Source organism: Chelonia mydas, chromosome 5 (assembly GCF_015237465.2).
Source record: "Chelonia mydas isolate rCheMyd1 chromosome 5, rCheMyd1.pri.v2, whole genome shotgun sequence".
NCBI classification, from domain to species: Eukaryota; Metazoa; Chordata; order Testudines; family Cheloniidae; genus Chelonia; species Chelonia mydas.
The window spans coordinates 35706386-35729682 of record NC_051245.2 but is presented as its reverse complement, the minus strand read 5'-3'; positions in this window follow the sequence as shown (position 1 = coordinate 35729682).

Here is a 23297-nt window from a genome sequence, read left to right as displayed (position 1 = left end):
CATGGCATTTTTCAAGGCCGCAGAAAAGGATGTTGCAGTAATTGAGATCTGAGATGAGAACTCTCACACCCTCATTAAATAATAACTTCAACTCTATGCTCTAAAACAAAGCTATCCTTTGAGTAACCCTGTGCATTGTGTCTGATTTTGTTTTCTGTCTCACACAGCACTGAATACACTGTTAGTGCTTAACTGGCACCTGAGGTGTGCAGAATCCCCACTATACTTGAACTTGCCTTGTGTTATACAAACAGGGATTTTTTAAAATTTGAAAACAAAATATATAACAGAATGGTTAATTTTGGGTGGGTAGGGAGGTGAGTGACTTCAATACAATTCACTTAAATAAAATATAACTAAGAAGGGAAATAAAAATATACAGCAGAAAAAAACTTGGAATACTTGTCAGATTGCTGCTTTTTTCCTAGACCACCTTTACTAAAATATAGTAACTTCTAAAAGTACAAGATGCAGTGCATGCCAGAATCTGATAGCTAGTTTGGTTCCAGTACTGCAATATCTTTATAAGGCTGACATGTAATAAGTCAGAGTTTCCGATGCATCTTTAAACCCAGTAATAGTATGTATCAGGCAAGCAGATCTCTTGTGAGGAGACACAGCTGCATTAATAATGATGGAAGATTCACTCCTTCCCATTCTAGGCTAAGGTAATGTTTCAAAAAGAAGGATGTGCCTGCCACACCCACATATTTAAGGGCACATACATTAAAAAACATATTCCTAGAAGCCAATCACCCACATAATGATGGCTTGTAGAGGTACCTAATGACTTTGACCAGTCATGCCACCTTGCAATTCTTCCTCTTAGGCTGGTCAGACACATGCACAGCTAAGTGCAAATCCTCCTGATTCACAATCTGATCAAGTTACGGAAAAGTAATTGGTTTCAGAGTAGCAGCCATGTTAGTCTGTATCCCCAAAAAGAAAAGGAGTACTTGTGGCACCTTACAGACTAACAAAATTTATTTGAGCATAAGCTTTCGTGAGCTACAGCTCACTTCATCGGATGCATTCAGTGCAAAATACAGTGAGGAAAAGTAATTATCATCCTTTGAAAAGTGGCTAAGAAAACAGCATTAGGTGTAGAAGTATTGGCCCTGTACTTCTGGAAGCACTAAAAACACACAGATTGCATGAGACAATTTTGAGGGGGTGAGAGAACCTGGATTTCTGCAGGAAATGGTCCACCTTGATTATCATACACATTGTGAAGACAGTGGTCACTTTGGATGGGCTATTACCAACAAGAGAGTGAGTTTGTCTGTGGGGGGGCGGAGGGTGAGAAAACCTGGATTTGTGCTGGAAATGGCCCAACTTGATGATCACTTTAGATAAGCTATTACCAGCAGGAGAGTGGGGTGGGAGGAGGTATTGTTTCATGGTGTCTGTGTATATAATGTCTTCTGCAATTTCCACAGTATGCATCCGATGAAGTGAGCTGTAGCTCACGAAAGCTCATGCTCAAATAAATTGGTTAGTCTCTAAGGTGCCACAAGTACTCCTTTTCTTTTTGCGAATACAGACTAACACGGCTGTTACTCTGAAACCTGGAATTAAGACACTATGGCAATGTTATCAGCAATGAGGCCATTTGCTTTTGTACCTTGGCACTGTGATACAGACTGATTACAGCACAGGGGAGAGAGTGGGCTGGAGGTGTTTTAGGGCCTAGGAGAGAGTATTCTATGCAAGGTTTCAGAGTAGCAGCCCTGTTAGTCTGTATTCGCAAAAGAAAAGGAGTACTTGTGGCACCTTAGAGACTAACAAATTTATCTGAGCAAAGCTTTCGTGAGCTACAGCTCACTTCATCGGATGCATTTGTTGGATGAAGTGAGCTGTAGCTCACGAAAGCTTATGCTCAAATAAATTTGTTAGTCTCTAAGGTGCCACAAGTACTCCTTTTCTATTCTATGCAAGGATTTTTTAGAGATGTGATTTTATAATCTTTAGCAACACACTAATGAAATATTTTTAAAGCAAATTTGAAACTAAGGTCCTGTAGACTAACACATTCTGAGTAAATATTACAGTAATGCACAACTGTTTTTGTCAGTAAATTCAGAAACTGACAGTATATACCCAGGGGTTGGCAAATGCCTGTTAAATGGCTTCATTACCACTTGAATGGCTCTTTAACCGTTTCAATGCTGTGCTAAAAGGTCTGGCAGGCTGGAAGGCTTTTTTACTTTTAAGTTACCAGATCCCCTCCGGAGGAAGACTCACCAGGTTGCAGCAGCCAGCTGTGGTGGGAGCCTGCAGGAAGTTTCAGAACAGGGATAGGGAGAGGCGGGAGGGTGGACACTAAGACCCAAGGGTGCCCCAAATTTTCGAGTGCCCTACACAGCCGCATATGCTGTGTATGCCTACGGACTGGCCCTAGGAGGGGGAACCCCTCCAGGCTGCCACGCCAGAAGCTGCTGATAAAGACAGACAGATGTACCACTGGCTTTACAATTGCAAAAGAAAGGGAAAAAAAAGTTTCAAAACTCTCTCCCTTATTCACATAAACACATTGAATAAGAAACGCTGACACTTCAACTTTGGAGCACCTCAGCACAGGCCTGTTCTCCAGTCCCAGCCATGGTGAGTACTGCTCAACGGGGCAAGATGGGGAAAAGCTATAAAATCTTTGTCTGTATTCCAGGGGTATATGTATAGCGCAATGACACTGAATACTGGTATGGTTTTCCACAGGCGGTGGTGGTGGATTTAGCTGTTATCCAACTCCAGAGGGTAACAAGGCACAGAGAACACAGCTGCTGCTGTCATCTCGAAGCTACCCAGGACCCATGTCGCTAGCTTGTATACCACAATGGTGACAGTCGAACCTATCGCAGAGTGGTGCGGGAAAGTGTCCTACCACAGAGGAAGAAATAAGGCAGCTATCCCTAGAACCTTTCAGAGAGGATTGCAGAGAACCTCCATGGAAGTTTCATCGAGATCTCTCAGGTAGATAAAAAGGACATCGCAATGTACATAAACAAGGTGCTCCAGGTGTCATCCCCCCCACCTAACCCAACAGGGAAATGAAAAGCAGATGCCAACTCTCCATGGATGGCGCGTATAAGAGGCTTGGAGAGGCTAAGCCTCCCCAAAGAAGGCGAGCCATGCAGGGGGCAAGAAATGCTCAATATGGCGTGGGTCACCTGCCTTTGGAAGCGCGCTGGCCCGCTTTCTTCTGAGCACCACTGATGGAAGTGCCCTGGAAATGAGGGGGGGAGACGGGGGAGCGGAAGCGCCTGAACCATGGTCCTACCCGCACTTGGCCTCTTCCCGTCCCCACTCAGCCTCTTCCCCCCAGAACCCCCTGCCTGCCGCTTGCTCCTCTCCACCCCCCCCTTTTGAAAGTGATGGGGCCATGCCCCCCCATTCCAGTGCCCCTTAGCTGAGTTGTTCTGGCATCAGCACGCACAGCCTCTCACGGGCTGGCCCAGCTGTTGGACTCCTCCTCCTACTGCGCATGCTGATTTCAGAGCAACTCAGCTAAGGGGCACCGGAACAGGGGTAGCCAGGGGGCCATGGCCCCCTCACTTTTACAAGTGGGAGGGCTATGACCTCCCATTTTTTTCCTGCCTTAAAGCAAGGGGAGGAGGGGGCAGACAGGAGTGAGCTGTGGGCAGGGGGATCCTCAGGGGAAAGAGGCGGGGCCACAGTGTGGGCACCAGTGGCCTCCCCCCCTCCACACACACTTCTAGGGAGCTTCCGGTGCTTGCGTAAGCCTCCCGAAATGAAAGAGTCCCCAAAACTCCACCTATACAATTATCTCTCTACTATTTGTACCTCTGCCTCTTCTTGCTCTGCATGAGTAACGCAATAAAAAGTCAATACCTTTGTCTTGTTAACTTGTGGCTGGGCCCCATCTTAAAATGTAAAGATTATATGGAAAAATGCCTATGCACACTTACCTGAGTTCCCTTCCCCATCATCAGGCTCATCTGCACTCACCTGACAGGACTGGCTAAACTAGGGTGGAGTCTAACAGGCCTGCTTTGTGCATGGCTGGAGTCCTCCATGGTGTCTCCTCCCACTCTTCCTCCTCACTGTTCACAGCAGAGTTTCAGGCTCCTCCTAGGCATCCATAGTGGTCTGCAGGGTGCTGGTGGGGTCTCCGCCAAGTATGCCACGCAGCTCATTGTAGACATGGCAGGTCTGTAGGACACCACCAGATCTATCATTGGCTACCCTGGCTTGTGGTATCCTTGGTGAAGTTCCTTTGCTTTCATAGAGCATTGCTTCTGGTCCCCACACAATCTGTTCATAGATGTCCACATTTCTATGGCTGGTCCATAGCCTTGCCTGCACAGCCTCTTCTCCACACAGGCCCAAGACATCCAGTACCTTCTGTCTTCTCCAGGCAGGAGCACCACTAGTGAGTGGAATCAGCATGGTCAGTTGGGCAGTTCCACACAACAAGGGTGAGCTGCTAAGCTGGCAATCAGGAAAAGGCAGTTCCAAAGCACACGGGGAGTAGGGGACATCCAGCTTCTGTGACCCCTAGGCAGTGGAGTTTACAACTGTGACCAGAGCAGTCATCATCATAGGGAATGGGGCATTATGGGACAACTGCTGGAGGACTGTTAGTGATGACACAGGTCACGTAATATCTACTCTTGCACTGTGTCAACCTCATTAGGCCAACCATGGCTCCACAATATTTGGGGAGGTGATTTTATTGCATTGCTGCAACAGGGTGCTTTCATTGGATGCAGACAAATTCGAGTATAGATACATGCACAAATAGGTTGACACAAGGTGACTTATGTTGACCTAAGTTAGTAGTGCAGACCAGGCTTGTGACTGATTTTGAGTTCACCTACACCAGTTTTACCCTAGTATAACTTGTTGTTTACAATAGTAAGAGTCAAACCTATAGACTTCATCAACAAACAAAAATGCTAATCCATGTACCTAGTATGCCACCATAATTGCCAGCCAAATGAATTCACACAACTCCAGCATCCGCTGGAACAGATATTGGCAAATACTGTACGACCCACAAATTGTCTTGGACTGTCCAGAAACCCAAAGCTTTTGGTCACACATACAGCAAAGTTTACAGAAAACCTTTGACACACACTCGATTAAAAAAATAAATAAAAAATCACAGCCTGTGTATGCCTGTTATGGGAGATTTTCCACGGCCCGCCCACCCCTCCTTTCCCTCGCCAACCGCAAGGACATTTATTCAGACTGTTAGCAGCAGCAAGGAAATGCATTATGACTCAGGAGAAAAAGCTAGAATTTGCAATGCAGCTCAATAAAATATGAGACAGATTAAACAGACAACACCTTGCATCAAACTGTCCCAACCCCAGAGTGAGGAGCCCTGGGGTATAGTCAAAAGAGTTGCTTGTAACATGAAAAATATCAAAGTCAAACAACTATAACATCAAACTAATACCACCTCCAGCCATATCTACAAAGCTGTCCTCTTGTTATTTATTCAGGATGGGCCTGACGCTGCAAGGTGCTGAGTGCTTTCCAAGCAGTGCAAAAACACCCTCAGTTCTCAACAGGAGATGCAAAACATCATGTAGGACTGGACCCTGTATAAGTAACTACATATTTCCCTGCATCAAATACTCGGGAACCTACTCGCACAATAAAGGTTCCCGGGAACCTACTCGCACAATAAGGTATTCTGCACCAACCTTGGTGGACTTTTCCATGTGCAAAAGCACAGCAGAAAATTCATATGTTTGTCACTGTATAGAGAATACCACCATAACCTAAAATCCAAATGTTCATCTATGCATTTTATGTGTATATTTACTTGTGCACTTACCTAGAAAGAACCCTACATACATTTTTAAAGAATGCTCTCTACTTTTATTTTTAAATTATATAGACTTAAAGAGCTGAGGCTTTAGATAGCATTTTAAATTAAATGTTTCTCTATAAAAATGTCCCTGGTGTCTGGCCATCACAAAATTAAGAACTCCGTATCACTACAGCCCATGTTGTTTAGTTAAATCAGTATCCTGAGTTCAGTGGCTACAATCATCTGTTCTTTGAGGATGTACAGTGCACACTGAAATTTAGCAATATAAACAAAGTGATGAAAAGAAAGCTAATTGCTGGGACATTAACGTGTAAGGCACCATTTAAAGAAAGGATAAGATGCAACATAGTCAGCACTTTAAAACTTCATTTAAAAAAAAATCAACAGGAATTTTTCTATACTGTTCTAATATTGTCTAGGGGACATTTTAGCAAAGCCCAGCAGATTTTCTGATTGAAGGTAATCAGTCCTGTGTTGGAGGAACTCTCAGGAAAAAGCAAGGAAAAGGGGAGTTCCTGACGGGTCAGCTGTAAGTTAGCATTTCAACACTGGGAAGGTTTCAGTGAAGGAATTCCTATCTGCAAAGCTCAAAGTACATCAGGAACAATGCTGTGAAAGGCTGGCTGGCTACACCCAGGTCAATGGGGAGAGACAATCATTCAGCACCAATGGTATCCCACAGCACATCTTAGAGTTTCCAACAACATGTATACATTTGTAGTTGAGCTATGGAGCTCTATTTTATAGCAGAATTTTAGGACTGTAAAGGGGAAATTTATTATGGAGATGAAATTAGCTTATAAATTAAAATAATAAAGTAATGGTAAATGACAATGGAATCATTCCTCACAAATTGCAATCTACACAGGACTTGTCTGAACCCTTTTAGCCACGTTAATTTTTTTCCATTAATACTTTTGTGTGTGCCAAGATCAGTATATTGGTCCTCAGTAGTTTTTCTCATCTCCCAGGAATTTTTTGCACAGCATTATAAGATGCAAGTGTGTTGTGAACAGTTTAATAGGCAAGGATCCCACCTTAGAGCAAAAGATATCCTCAGCTTTCTGAGCCAGACAAGCCCTTGATGACCATGAATTCTGCCTTCACAGCATAATGACTTATTGAGGGGGACAAAAAAAAACCCCAGAAAACCAACCCTGCACCCAAGTCACCTATGGAGGTATGGAGAGTTGAAGAGACCATACAAATGAGTTTGCCTTTTCCCGTGCTGCAGTATTTCTGAGTGTAGAGATAGTCAAGCTGCCCACCCACAACATTGCAGTGCCAAGCATCATTGTGGGGAACCTGGACAAAAGGGGAAAGTGATTTCAGACTTGCTCACTAGATCAAATCTGATTTTAAAATATAACAAAGTTACGGGGGAATCCTGGGGGCTAGGAGATCCTCCCCGGGTTTCATTGTTCTCTAGGGGTTAATGGTACATTACTTCACCCTGATTCCTGGGGTGTTGGCACTGGGAAAAAGCTCCTCGGATCAGTTTTGTGTAGAGAAGGACATTAACTTTCTGACTACATAGCACTAGTTTTGCTTGTGCTTTGACTGATTAGCCCCTCAAACTATCAGCCAGAGAATAGCTCAATCTCTATGGCTTCTTTAAACATTTTCTCTAGCTAACTGCATGCCGAAAAAGTGAATTAACTCTGAATTTACTTATTTGTTCCTTGGTTGCAAAATTAATCCAAAATCTTATTCACTTAGCTAATATTTCCTTTCACTCACAACTTGCTCATGTACAATCTTTCCAAATCTTCTCTTGACCTTTTCTGTCTCTCAAACCCTTATGCATCAGTGACCCCTAGAGGCTAGCATTTCATTGCATGCTTGGATAAAATACAAAGAACAAAAGAGGTCATTACTGTAGTTCATAGAATCATAGAATATCAGGGTTGGAAGGGACCTCAGGAGGTCATCTAGTCCAACCCCCTGTTCAAAGCAGGACCAATCCCCAATTAAATCATCCCAGCCAGGGCTTTGTCAAGCCTGACCTTAAAAACTTCAAACTGACCTTAAAGAGGACGGGACCACATTTTCAAAAAAAGGGTCAACGGGTGTGTATGCAAAAATGGTGCATGCAAAAACCTCATCTGCACATGCAAACGAGTTACATGCTACAGTCTGGATCGGGGATGGTCAAACTACGGCCCACCAGCCATTTTAAACTGACCCTCGAGCTCCTGCTGGGGAGCGGGGTCTGGGGCTTGCCCCGCTCCGGCACTCTGGCATTCCAGCCGGAGAGCAGGGTCAGGGGCTGCTCCACGTGGCTCCCAGAAGCCGCGGCATGGCCCACCTCTGGCTCCTACACACTCCAATGGCCCCACTCCAATGGCCCTCTCCAGCGCTCCAATAGGAGCTGCAGGGGAGGTACCTGTGGATTGGACAGCGTGCAGAACCGCTTGGCCATGCCTCCGCGTAAGAGCCAGAGAAGGGACATGCCGCTGCTTCTGGGAGCCGCTTGAGGTAAGAGCCTCCCAGAGCCTGCACCCCTGAGCCTCTCCCCTGCCCCAAACCCTTGCCCCAGCCCTGATCCCTCCCCCACCCCCCGCCCTCCGAACCCCTTGGTCCCAGCCTAGAGCCCCCTCCCACACCCTGAACTCCTCATTTCTGACCCCACCCAGAAGCCTGCACCCCCAACCAGAGCCCTCACCCCCTACTGCAACCCAACGAGTCACGCTCTGTTGTTTAATAAGCAAGAGAACCCTATCTATAAAGGATTGGTATACAAATTGATTTTACCATTTCAAGAAGTTGTGAAGTAACTAATGGCATCCCTAAATATTCAGCATCCTAAATAAACATACTTAAAAACCACCAGCCTTTAAGTTTATGTTATGGTTTTATAGGAAAGTGCCTTACAGTAAGTGGCAGTATTTTCTCCACACTATACTGCTCATTTTCTGCTTTTACACCCCTCTCACCATAAAAATCCTGAATCTTCTCTTTATCCACATAAATATGTAGTCTAGCTGAACAATTTGCAAAGGTAGAGATTTTTAATATGTGAAATAACACAAGATTTTAATTATATTAGTAATTCCTTTAGGCCACCTGCCCCGGTCTAGTCAAATAATGGGAAAGCCATTCATTCATTAACTTGTTCAAGTATCTTCTCACCCCTAGAGTCGCCCCTATTGGTCAGAATGGAAGCACACCAGTAGCACAGGAAGGGTCATGAAGCTTGCACTATCAGTGCTGTTTTTGGCAAGACGACCTCATTCACGGAGGATGTCAAATTGACACTTTTCAGGGGCACTGAATACACACAACAAATGTCAAAAGACAAAGCATTGTTACAATAGGATATGCATCAATAAGTCTTGCTCTAGTACTTGCACGAGAGCTGCGTGGGGAAATGATGTCCTCTGCTCACAGCTATTCGATGTCAAGGATTTGTAGCCAAAAGATAAGGGGGGAAAAATGTTAGTTTCCAAACAAGCCCTATTGCACACTGCTAGGAAATAGTTTAAGAAAAGCTGCTACTCAGCCCAGTTTCTTCTTTCACCATGAACTGAAGAAAACAGCAGGGCTGATGGACGTTGTGACAATGTCTGTTGATTTTTAGTCACTTACTTCCGTCACTCACCCAGCCCTAGGTCACATACAGTGAATTTGAGGCAGAATCTGCCTCCAAGAATAGGAATAATAGCTGCTACTATGTTTCCTCTACTCTTCAAGCAAATATACTCTAGGGCCCAAATCCCCAAAAGGTATTTAGGTGCTGAACTCCCACTGAGATCAAAGAGAGTTAGGGGCCTAGACACCGCTGAGGATCTGGCTCACATTAAATTTAAGGAACGTTCATTGCTACAGTCAGGCTTTTATGGGAAGCCTTTTCCTCTATTTTCAGGAATAAGAAAAAATTCCCAAACTCTGTTATAAGAGAGACTCAAAAGAAGACTGCCAGAATAGGCTCTGTGATCATCTGTTCCTTTGCTATGAGACAGGGAGATTTATTTGACTAAAGAGTGATTTTATGTGACTTTTTGCTTAGAGGTCTGTGCGCCAGGGTAGAGAGGGAGAAGATATCGGAAATAGTTTTAGTTGAGAGACCTAGATTTATGGTTAAGATGCCTTGACTATGAAGCAATACAAATCAAAAACCACAGAGAAGAAAGAATGACTGAATACACGGGGGAAGAAATCAAAGCCATGGCACAACAGGTTAATAGAAAAAATATATATCTTTTTTTCCCTTTTAAAGGTCCTTCCACAAAGCAGATTCAAACCTCGTTAGGGGCTGACTAGCACAAGGGGGTCCTGGTCCGTGCCTGAGGCCCCTGGGTGCTACATTAATACAAATAATAAGTTATAATTCATGTTTTCGTGATGGTATCATCTCAGGCGCCTGAGCTGATATCACCACGCAGACTCATTTGTTTTGTACATACTGGGTCATTAAGAGGAAAAGGTGCACGTGCACGCACACAGCTTTATTTTGCTTAGATTCCTCTAGCACAACCTACATCAAAATGTTAAGATTTACGTTGCTGATAACAATATGGAAAGGAACATAATGGTACAGTGGAGATGCCAAGAGGCTGCTATTCTGGCATGTCTGTCATTTGTTTTATTTTACTAGTGAGATAGTCATGCATAAAATCAGCTCATTCAGAGCTAAAATCTGCAGTGCACTAATACACAAGGAGACTGGGAGAGTCTATTGAGCCATTTCCTCCCCACGCAAGCAGCAGGGCAGTATTTGCATAGAATACTCATGAAAACACTAGGGCCTTTTATGATAGTGTATTCACCACCCTATAGTGCCCCCATGTGTCCAGGTGCGATACTGCAAGGGGTCTTCATCTCCAGCAGCTGCTGCAGGCCTGCTGCCTCTTGTGGGATCCTTCCATGGCTCACCCCTCTTGGCCAAGTCACAGAAAATTCAGTCCCCTTCCAGTCCCCATCCCAGGCAGGATATTTCCAGCCCTCCCCTCCCCGTGTACTGGGATGCAGAGACTGCACTGGGGGAGGCCCTTTGCACACTTTCCCCCCCCACCACCACCCCCAAATCCTCCTCACAGGGGGCAGTTTTGATCTACAAGTTGCTGAAAGTCGATACAACTCTTCCAAAACAATGTGTACAATGTTAAGAGAAAGCGCTCGCCTAACATTCAATTCATTACCGACCCATTACATTTGCTTTCAGAAGCAGTAAAAGTTTTTGCTAAAAACATCTCATTTTCTTACGTGGTCATTTGGATTTGTTGTTGTTGTTTTTTTCTCACTTTGGATCTGGGTAATACATAATTAAGAATAATTCTCACTCCAGCTCTGCCTCTCCCTCTCTTCTGATTGGTTTGTATCCATGCATACTACTGTGCTAGCTGCTCTTTGTGGCTGGGTCATGACTAGGATACCCTTACTCACACTGAGCAGTGTCTGACTCCAGCAATATCCCCATAGGCTTCACTCAAAGCTGGTTGAAAAGTGGGGATTGTTTCCCTGCTGAAAAATTAAACTTTTCATTGACAAGTTTAAATTTTCTGTGGAAAACACTTTCCATGAAACAATTTGTTTTGTCAAAACCCCGGTTTTCCATCAAAAAACAGTTTTGATAGATAAATTTCAACCATTCCTAACCGAGGAAGGATCAAAGTCTAAAATAGGGAAAGAACTAGTCAAAAATTACGTAGACAAGCTAGATGTCTTCAAATCACCAGGGTCTGATAAAAGGCATCCTAGAGCTGACTGAGGAGATATCTGAGCCATTAGCAATTATCTTTGAAAAGTCATGGAAGATGGGAGACATTCCAGAAGACTGGAAAAGGGCAAATATAGTGCACATCTATAAAAAGGGAAATAAGGACAACCCGGGGAATTACAGACCAGTCAGCTTAACTTCTGGACCTGGAAAGATAATGGAGCAAATAATTAAGCAATCAATTTGCAAACACCTAGAAAATAATAAGGTGATAAATAACAGTCAGCATGGATTTGTCAAGAACAAATCATGTCAAACCAACCTGATAGCTTTCTTTGACAGGGTAACAAGCCTTGTGGATGGGGGGAAGCAGTAGATGTGGTATATCTTGACTTGAGTAAGGCTTTTGATGCTGTCTTGCATGACCTTCTCAGAAACAAACTAGTGAAATACAACCTAGATGGCGCTACAATAAGGTGGGTGCATAACTGGTTGGAAAATCATTCCCAGAGAGTAGTTATCAGTGGTTCACAGTCATGCTGGAAGGGCATAATGAGTGGGGTCCTACAGGGATCGGTTCTGGGTCCAGTTCTGTTCAATATCTTCAGCAATGATTTAGATAATGGCATAGAGGGTACACCTATAAAGTTTGCAGACGATAGCAAGCTGGGAGGGGTTGCAAGTGCTTTAGAGGATAGGATTAAAATTCAAAATGATCTGGACAAACTGGAGAAATGGTCTGAAGTAAATAGGATGAAATTCAATAAGGACAAATGCAAAGTACTCCACTTCGGAAGGAACAATCAGTTGCACACATACAAAATGGGAAATGACTGCCTAGGAAGTAGTACTGCGGAAAGGGATCTGGGGGTCATAGTGGATCACAAGCTAAATATGAGTCAACAGTGTAATGCTGTTTCAAAAAGAGCAAACATCATTCTGGGATGTATTAGCAGGAGTATTGTAAGCAAGACATGAGAAGTAATTCTTCCACTCTACTCCATGCTGATTCGGCCTCAAGTGGAATATTGTGTCCAGTTCTGGGTGCCATATTTCAGGAAAGATGTGGACAAATTGGAGAAAGTCCAGAGAAGAGCAACAAAAATGATTAAAGGTCTAGAAAACATGAGCTCTGAGGGAAGACTGAAAAAATTGGGTTTGTTTAGTCTGGAGAAGAGAAGACTGAGAGGGGAATTGATAACAGTTTTCAAGTACATAAAAGGTTGTTACAAGGAGGAGGGAGAAAAATTGTTCTTCTTAACCTCTGAGCAAAGGACAAGAAGCAATGGGCTTAAATTGCAGCAAGGGTGGTTTAGGTTGGACATTAGGAAAAACTTCCTAACTGTCAGAGTGGTTAAGCACTGGAATAAATTGCCTAGGGAGGTGGTGGAATCTCCATCATTGGGGATTTTTAAGAGCAGGTTGGACAAACACCTGTCAGGGATGGTCTACATAATTCTTAGTCCTGCCTTGAGTGCGGGGGACTGGACTAGATGACCTCTCAAGGTCCCTTCCAGTTCTATGATTCTAAGCCTAGCCCACGGTGATTGCAAAGCAAATGTATGATGCTCTGAAATATGCAGGGGGTTAGTGGTAGGAATGTTGTCATTCCTACAGGGAGAGAAATACAAATATTTAGAGGTTTTCATTTAATTTATTCTACTGAAAACAAATCTCCACAGGACTTCCCATAATAATCTTCCAAAAATAAAATCTAGCTTGGTGCTGAGAATATTCCTGGATGTCAGTGAGGGAGGTTTTTCACACCCCGGGGACATCTAAACCTATGATTTTCTCTGCATCACTTCTCTCAGATACAGCCTTTCTTATTCCTCCGGCTCTCATCCAGGCTTGCATCATCTCACATCCCAATCACTGTGACGTCCTTCTCTCTGTCACTGACAAATGCAATATTGCCCTGTTTGTATTCAATCAGAATGCTGCAGCAAAGATCATTTTCTTAGCCTGTTGCTCTGAAGCACTCCCCTGGCGCCTCTATCTCTATTGCATTAAACAAAAGCTGCTTGTATTCACTTTCAAAGCCCTTCACAATCTTGTCTCAAATTGGTCCATGATGCTTCTACTGCCCACTTGTTACATTTTCAAACAAGCACCTTTGTGCTTTCTCCCATGCTGTGCCTCATGCTTGAAAAGAGCTCCCTATAAACATCCACAAAGCCACCTCATTATCTACTCTCAAATCCCGCCTCAAAACTCTCCTTTGCCATGATGCCTGCAAAAGCTTGACAATGGTTAGGCTGCTGGTGTGCTGATTGCACTGCCTATCAACCTGGCCGATATTGTCTCATTCTTTCCAGTCTCTTTGTATCTATCTGTGCTCTCTTGTCTGATACTTGGACTGGAAGTTCTTTGGGGCAGGGACTATCTTTATATTCTGGGTTCATACAGCATAGAATCATAGGATTAGATGGGACCGTAAGGGTCATCCAATCTGATCCCCTGTCCAAGATGCAGGATTTGTGTCTAAACCGGTGGTCCTCAACCACAGGTACATGTACCCAGGGGGTATGCAGAGATCTTCCAGGGGGTACATCAACTCATGTAGATATTTGCCTCATTTTACAATAGACTACACAGAAAGCACTAGCAAAGCCTGGACAAACTTACAGACAGTGACTTGTTTATACTGTTCTATATGCTATACACTGAACTGTAAGTACAATATTTATATTCCAATTGATTTATTTTACAATTATGTGGTAAAAATGAGAACGTGAGCAATTTGTCAGCAATAGTGTAGTGTGACACTTTTATATTTTTATGTCTGATTTTGTAAACGAGTAGGTTTTTAGGTGAGGTGAAACTTGGGGGTACGCAAGAAAATCAGACTCCTGAAAGGGGTACAGTAGTTGGAAAGGTTGAGATCCACTGGTGTAAATCATCCAAGACAGATAGCTATCCAGCCTCCTTTTGAAAACCTCCAGTGGGGTCATGGGCTATGAGTAGGGCTCCAAGATGCTACCGTAATACAAATAAATGAGATGATCTCTGTGTCCCTAGTGTTTTGAAGGAGAGAGGAATGGAGGAGCTGAAAAGATGTGGATGATCCCAGCCCATCCGTGCCCTGCAGCCAAACATCCCCTGTGCTGTCATGCAAGGAGCTATCAGAGCTGGGCTCTCCACCATGCAGGGGTGTTCACTCCCTCCTAAATCATGCCCCCTTTGCACACTGGAGCCATAGTAGTTCTACTGCTAGGGGACCCTGCTCTCTCAGAGGCAGAGGCAGGCTGCATGAGCTTTATGGCCATGTGATTAAGACAGTAGACTGGGAAATGAGAGATCTGGGTTCCATTCCTAGCTCTGCCACAGATTTTGGTTGTCTGCTCTGCCTATTTAGAGTGTGAGTTCTTTGGTGCAGAGATTATCTCTCACTATGTGTATATACAGCACCCAGCACAATGGGGCCCTAGTTTCAGCTGATGGTGCCTTCAGATTCCATTATCAGATAAATAATTATTATTAATAATATTAATTAATAATGAATAAAAAATATTTTACACCCTCGTAAGCAACTATAGGAATTTTCAGATGTTAAATTAGACACATGGGGGAGATTTTATTGTTCCATATATGCAATGAAAGTGTGTTGCGAATTACAAGGAAATCTGTGTGTCAGAAGATATCATATATAAGGCCTATGCACATTCAGAAAAAGCTTGGTACGTCTGATTCTGTTTATTGTAGGTTTTGCTTCTTCAGCAAAAAAGAAATGTGAAAAATGAAGACAGATTTTCTATATTCTAACCAACAATTCTATGAATAGGGTTTTACATCATCTTTAGAACTTTCACTCAGTGGTCACAAAATGCTGCTATAAACATTAAATCTTCTAACCCTTCCATGAGTTACGTAATTATTGCAATACCTTCTCCTGACAGGCAAACCAGAATGCAGAGGGCCAATTTCTCCACTGACAATCTCCCTGGAAACCAGTGAAAATCAGTGTAGCTGTCCAGAGCCTAGGACAGCACGTAATTTGGGCCAAAGGTAGTCATTGATTTACTATGGTTCCACAGACAGGTAGTAGCTGATTTGGGGATGAAATTAAAGATGGGTCAAATCAGGGGTGCTTTTGCAAAACCTTGTTGGCCTCATTTTGTAAAACTAGAACCAGGGCTTGGTTTGGAGGCACGTACCATTTTACATCTCACTCTGCTAAGACCCAAATGTAGGACACAATGTGTGACAAAGACCCAAAATGAGGAACACAAAAATATTTTTGCAGAAAACTTAAAATCATGTGGGATTAATTCTTTAGTATAAATAATGCTTCCTATGATCACAATGATCCCTTCTGGCCTTGGAATCTATTAATTGGTTTCATGCGTCTTTATTTGTGATGCAAATAATTTTCAATCATAAAAATGAGGGGCCATCAATTTTTTGAGGAAAAGAGATAATTTGGGAGTGATATACCTCAAAATGAAGGACATTTGAGAGGGATGTTGCAACGAGAGGATGGGATGGTTCAGCTAAATGTTTCCTGTTTTGACCCATCAGTATCCATAGTGCACCCTCCTGCTCTTATCACGAGAAAACCTTTCCTTCCTTCCCCTCTCTGCTTATGAGGTCAAAGTGAGATGGTCTGTTTGAAAAACAAACAGAATAAAAAACTGGATTCCCCACTAGACTCAGTCTTGTATACCTAGTAATAACAATGCCCTTTTTCTGACCCTGCTTGGCTTTCACTGTTATAACTATGCTGATTTCCCCTTTGTGTTGCACTTCCAGTTTACTATCTATTCTTTACTTGACCCACCCAATATTGTGGGTGGGTGGGTGAACTAAGGGAAGCTTTTTAAATAAAAATAATAATTGGTTCAAGACCCCCTAGACTTAGGAACGCCCTCGTCACCTCTACAGGTGCTGTTTTTCCACTCAAGCACTCAGGAGCCCCTGGGACACAGGAAACCAAAAATACTTTTTATTTGGGAAAAAAAGATAAATATATAATTGCATAAAAATGAAATTAGCAAAACCCAACAATGTTAGGTCCACAATCCTAATTATTAACTGCCTAGCTAGTTAAGGACCAGAACTCTTATTCACAGAATAATCCCCATCATGAATTCAATTAGTCTCAGAGGTGATAAAGGTAGGCTGATCATATTTCCCAAAGTAAAAACTGGACACTGCGCAGGACAGGCCTCAGCTGCCTGGCTTCACCGGTTCAGGGCTGGCCTGAGCCCCCCTATCCACGGCGTAGGGCTGGCCTGCACCACCTGGCACCACTGCTTGCCCACACCACCAGCAGCTGGGACTGACCATGCTAGTCCGATGCTGCCCGGGGCAGACAGCCCGAACTGCACCATCCAGCACCTCGTGTCACCACTTGTCCCCCCTCCCCCAATATTCCTCCATGCCCCCTTGGGGGGGGGTGCATGCTACGTTTTTGGCAAATCTGGGTATTTGTTCCATTTGCTCTTGCCAACTGATGATTAGGGCTTTTTAAGAAGGAGACTGTCCCAGACAAAACAGCAAACGTGGTCACCCTAGATAAAGGGGGCTCCAAGAGGTGACTCACCTCAGCCTGTACACTCCAATCCTGTGATATCTACATCAGCAGGACCCACTCCAAACTGCTGCTGTTGGAAGGTCCTGGTTCAGGGAAGTCAGCTCCACAAGCTCTGCTCATGCCTGATCCAGTTCTAGAGAGTCAGATCCACCAGCTTGGTTGCTACACAATCCAGCTCCATTGTGACCAGGTCCAGTCCAGTGAAATCAGTTCCACTGACACCCACTCAGGCCACATGAAGTCAGCTCCACACAGGGTCCAGCATCTCTGGGCAGGAAATCCAAAGCAAAGCCAGATCCCCAAAAATGAATCTCTGGTCTCTGATAGAATCTCCAGTCACCTTGTTTAACTGGACTCACTATCCAGTCTGAGTTCACTACCAGAGCAGAGGGTGACCCACTTTCTGTAAGCTAAACCTTTCATAATTTCTCCACACCCACCTTTCAAAAATGCAATGCCTTTATAGCCATCACTTAATATCATTTCCAGAAACAAACAAAATATATATTAAATCACTGTGTGAAAATGCACCATCATGATTTATGCCAATTAAGCCTGCCAGAGCTTTTCCACCTCTCTCCTACCGGGGGAGCCGAATGTTTCTCTTTCCATTTCAGCCTTCTAGCTCTGAGGCTTACAAAGAGAAATCTTATTTCTAAGGCTTTTTCACTAGTGTTGGCCTTTGAATCAAGGAAGGGATTCTGCGGTCTTTAGAGGGTCCTTGGTATATAGACTAAATCAGATTGTAATTGTACTCTCCTTCTCTCTCAACTAAATTGACTCTTCTTGTCTAATCAAAGTGGATCTTCCTACACTGTGCCTGCTGTGATTCATGTCTGAGCTAAGTACTTCTGTCATCCAGTGTTTCTGGCCATTTCTGTTCTTGGGAACTCTATTTAAGAAATTACCTAATTCCATCAGTAAGCTTTATGAGCCCACTCGTGTTTATTTAATTATACTTTGAACCAACGCAAGTCAAGGACACATAATTCTAGTCTTATTAGTCCCATTCAGCTCTGAAAAATAACCTCGAGTTAGCATGGGAATATTTTCTCCAATAAGAATCATGTTCCTACAGACTTATCTAAAAGGGAAGCTATTCAATACAGACATGGCCCACAAACTCCTGCGTGCATGTCTTGCGTCACCCATTTCTTTCATTCAGTTAAAAGAATAAGATGCTACACCACAAATATAATTCATAATAAGTATTTGATTTTGTTCATGTACCAGGTTGAATCAGCTAATTCATAAAAAGCAGACAAGAGATGCTAAGAAACTTTCTAGAAAAATACCTCTGTGTCAATACACCAGGAGGAGGGGCCATACCAAAGTAAGATGGATCTCACCCTGAGGAAAATCGGCTCGCTGGGAGGTATGGATCTAAGGAACATGTAAAGTATTGAAGTTTTAGGATTTTAAAAAACAGTCCATAGTGCAGTTTCAGCAATATCTTGACCTCTTCTTTCCTGGCAAGTACATTAAACACTGTTAAAAGAGACTGAGGATTTCAGAGTGCCCCTTTCAATGTCAGTGGTTTATTTTAATTGAAATACACTGATCATTGTTCTCAGAGGGGCACAGACTTAATGATTATTTTAAGAAGATATATCACACAAAACTGGCAAGTAGAGCTGAGAAATAGCAATGTTTTTCAGATGAAACTGTTTTTCACTGAAAAATGCAGATTACGGTTGTCCAAAACATTTCATAAATGTGTGTTGAACTTGCCAAATTGTTTGGGTTAAAAAAAAAATCCAAAAAATGCCAATGTTTTGACATTTTTTTTTAATGAAAAACTTTTTGATTCAAACAATTTTGTTTATAATTTTACTTCAGTTTTATTAAAATGGTAACAAGACCCTTGAAAAACAAAATAAAATGTTTTTGTGTGGGGTCAAACAAAATGTTTCTTTTGACCCAACTTGATTTTTTTTTACTTTTTTGGTTCACCAGAAATTTGGGGAAAAAATTATTTCAGGTCAGTCCAAACATTTTGATTTTGTTTTATTTTTCAGTTTTTCCATCAAATCAAAAAATTGGTTATTAACACAGCTCTACTAACAAAGTCTTACAGGTTTATAGCTAGAAGCCTGTTGTACTAAACCATTTATATTTTACACCATCTCTCTACTAAACATCAGGGTTAACATCTGCTTCACCCTCCCATCAATGCAGCCATACAAGAATACGGGCATCCGCTTCACTAAATATTGCCAATTAAACTTTTTTTGTGGGGGGTGGAGGTGGAGATATTTGAGGTAGGCAGCAATGCCATTGTCATGGGGGATGTTGGTGTATAGGGAGGTGACATCCATGGTGGCAAGGATGGTGATCTGAGGGAGGTTGCAGAGTTTCTGGAGGAAGTTGGCTGTGTCCTGGAAGAAGCTGGCTTTTTGTGTGGTGAGTGCTTTGAGGATGGTTTCTAGGAGTCCTGATATTCCTTCAGTGCGAGTGCCATGGCCAGATATGATAGGGCTGCCTAGCTTCCCTTGTTGACAATGGACAACACTCAGATATCCACCTCCAACACATTGTGAAACTCATCCATTTCATCCTCACCCATAACAATTCTACAATAAACAACCAATATTTTGTCCAAGAGCCATGGGTACTGGGATGACTCCCCAATATGCCAAGCTCTTCATGGGCCAACTTGAGGAAGAATTTCTGGACAAATGCACCATAAAACTAATGATATACCTGAGATACATTGATATTTTCGTCCTCTGGACAGACAACCTAACTCCCTCATAGATTTCCACCACAACTTCAACATCTACCAGCCATCCATCAAAGTCTCTCTAGAACACTCCCGCACCAACATAAATTTCTTGAACATGACTATCAGCTTCAGCAATGGAACCCTACAGATAACTATATACAAGAAACCCACAGATCACCTCTCCTGCCTTCATAGATTCAATAACCACCCCAAACACACCAAGAAATCTCATCATCAGAAGCACGCTCCCCACAGACCAGGAGCAGCACTAACCACCAACTCAAAGCCGCACTAGACCCTTCCATAACACCAGATGCAAAACTTGAAGACATATCTCCACTGCTATGATGATCACTATCCCTCATAACACACCTTTCAAGATCCATGGGTCTTACACATGCCTATCACAACACATGGTGTACCTCATCCAGTGCACTAAATGCCCCAATAACAACTATGTGGGGGAAACAAGACAATTGCTACACTCTCAAATAAATTCTCACAGAAAAATTATAAAAGGCAAAAATATCATATCACACATAGGCGAGCACTTTTCACAAAATGATCAGTCTATATCTGACCTCTCAGTCCTCATCCTCAAAGGAAACTTCCACAACACCTTCAAAAGACAACTCTGGGAGCTTAAATTCATAACTTTGCTAGACACTAAAAATCATGATTTTAATAAAGACACTGGATTTATGGTTTATTACAATAATCTGTAACCCACTAATCCCCCTTTTTATCCTATGCCCACAGAGGTGTTAATAGGCCACTTCACCTTGAATGGTCTCTTAGAATATGTGTTAAATACCTATACTAAACAACCTGTTCCTCCTTGTATTTAGTTGTAACACTCTGAGGGCATGGCTACACTTGCAAATGTAGAGAGCTTTGAGTTAAACCAGCCTTCGTAGAGCGCAGTAGGGAAAGCGCTGCAGTCTGTCCACACTGACAGCTGCAAGCGCACTGGCGTGTCCACATTTACTGCACTTGCAGCGGCATTGGGAGCAGTGCATTGTGGGCAGCTATCCCACAGAGCACCTTTTCCCTTTCTGGTGCTGTGGGAAGGGGGCAGGAGGGGCAAGACATTCTGGGTCCTGTCCCAGTGCCCCATGATGCATCGGTTCGCAACCCAGCAATCCCTCTACTTCCCTTCACAATTGGCACCATCTTTCAACATTTTTTGTACTGCATGCTCTGTCTTCCCTTTTGGTCTGTGGGAATGGAGCCCGAACTGCTGAGGAATATGCTGACGAGTCTCGCCAGCACGTCATGTTTGGCAGTCGAGTTAGTCCTTAAGATCCAAAGTGATAGTGAGGACTCCAACGATGATATCAATGCGAGTAACGCATATGACACGAGATTGCTTGTGGCATTCATGGACATGCTCACCACCATGGAACGGCCCTTTTGGGCTCGGGAAACAAGCACTGAGTGGTGGGATCACATCGTCATGCAAGTCTGGGATGACGAGCAGCGGCTGCTGAATTTTCGGATGAGAAAAGCCACTTTCACAGGACTGTGTGAGGAACTCACCTTCACCCTGTGGTGCAAGGACACAAGATTGAGAGCTGCCCTGACGGTGGAGAAGCGGGTGGCTATTGCAATCTGGAAGCTGGCAACTCCAGGCAGCTACTGATCAGTCACTAACCAGTTTGGAGTGGGGAAGTCGACTGTTAGAATCGTGTTGATGCAAGTCTGCAGGGCCATTAATCGCATCCTGCTCAGAAGAACCGTGACTCCAGGTAACGTGCATGACATTATGGCTGGCTTTGCACAAATGGGTTTCCCTAACTCTAGAGGGGTGATTGATGGGACGCATATTCCAATTCTGGCACCAGACCACCTAGCCTCCAAATATGTTAATTGGAAAGGGTATTTCTCTGTGGTTCTCCAGGTTTTTGTGGATCACTGTGGGCATTTCACTGATATTAATGCAGGCTGGCCCGGAAAGGTGCATGACGCACTCATGTTTTGGAACACTGGCCTGTTCAGGAAGCTGGAAGCTGGGACTTTTTTCCCAGACCAGAAGGTCACCGTAGGGGAAGTCGAAATGCCCATTGTGATCCTTGGAGACCCCGCTTACCCTTTAATGCCATGGCTCCTGAAACCCTACATTGGGAGCCTTGAGAGTAGCAAGGAGTGGTTCAACAACAGGCTTAGCCGGTGTAGAATGACTGTGGAGTGTGCTTTTGGCCATTTAAAGGGCCGCTGGTGCTCTCTGTATGGGAAGTTGGACCTGGCTGATGACAGCATCCCCGCGGTTATATCTGCATGCTGTACCCTCTGTTAGGATATAGATATTCAGGCCTGTCTGTAAAGGCCTATACTGTAAGAATTTAGGTGTATTCTTATCACTTAGCAAGTTATAGAGGTATAAAAGAAATAATCTAAATCACTGTCTGCCGGTGTAAGGGCCTTCTCTTACTGTGACAGTCTGAGGCCCTGTTCTTAGGCTAAGGCCTTTGGCTAAACAGTAGAGGCAGCCATAAGCTGGGAAGCAAATGCTAGTCATACTGAAATAAGGTGCTATTGGGCTGTTAGGGATACAATCCTGTCCTGATAATGCCTATCATCTCCAGAGAAAGGGAAGTGCCTAGAAAATGTAAAAGGAAACTTAGTTTGATAGCATCCTGTCTGGCAAGAACTCACTTTTCAATAGCTGGAATGTGAAATCCTCATTTCTGTGTTTGTTCTATCATTGTAGTCCCCATTTCCCTATTGTTTGTCTGTATAATCTCTGTCTGGTTCTGTGATTGTTTCTATCTGCTGTATAATTAATTTTGCTGGGTGTAAACTAATTAAGGTGGTGGGATATAATTGGTTAAATAATCAAGTTATAACATGATTAGGATTGGTTAGTTAAATTTCAGGAAAATGATTGGTTAAGGTATAGCTGAGCAGAACTCAAGTTTTACTATATAGTCTGCAGTCAATCAGGAAGTAGGGTGGGGGGAATGGGAACAGGGAATGGGGGTGGGGAAATTGGAATCATGTTTTGCTAAGTTGGGGGGAATGGAAACAGGGACACAGGTAAGGCTCTGTGGTGTCAGAGCTGGGAAGGGGGACACTAAGGAAGCAAACTGGAATCATGCTTGCTGGAAGTTCATCCCAATAAACATTGAATTGTTTCCACCTTTGGACTTCAGGTATTGTTGCTCTCCGTTCACGCGAGAAGGACCAGGGAAGTAGGCGGGTGAAGGAATAAGCCCCCTAACACCCTCCACAATGTTTGTGAAGGGAAGGGTGAAAGATTCACTGAGGCATGGAACTCAGAGGTTCAACACTTGGAGGCTGAATTTGAACAGCCAGAGAGCAGGGCTATTAGAGGGGCCCAGCGTAGGGCTGCAAGGATTAGGGATGCCTTGCGGGAGCAATTTGAGGCTGAAAGCCACCAGTAATGTCTGGTGCCCCGCATGGGAGTGAAGTGCAGTAGTTCCAATGTCAGTAGGAATCTGTGTTTGCTACACTGACTTGCAGTGCCTGTTGCTTTCCTGGGCTAAGGTATCTTTTATGTTACGCAATAATAAAGAATGTTTTCAAAGCAAAAAAAATCCATTTAATGAAAATA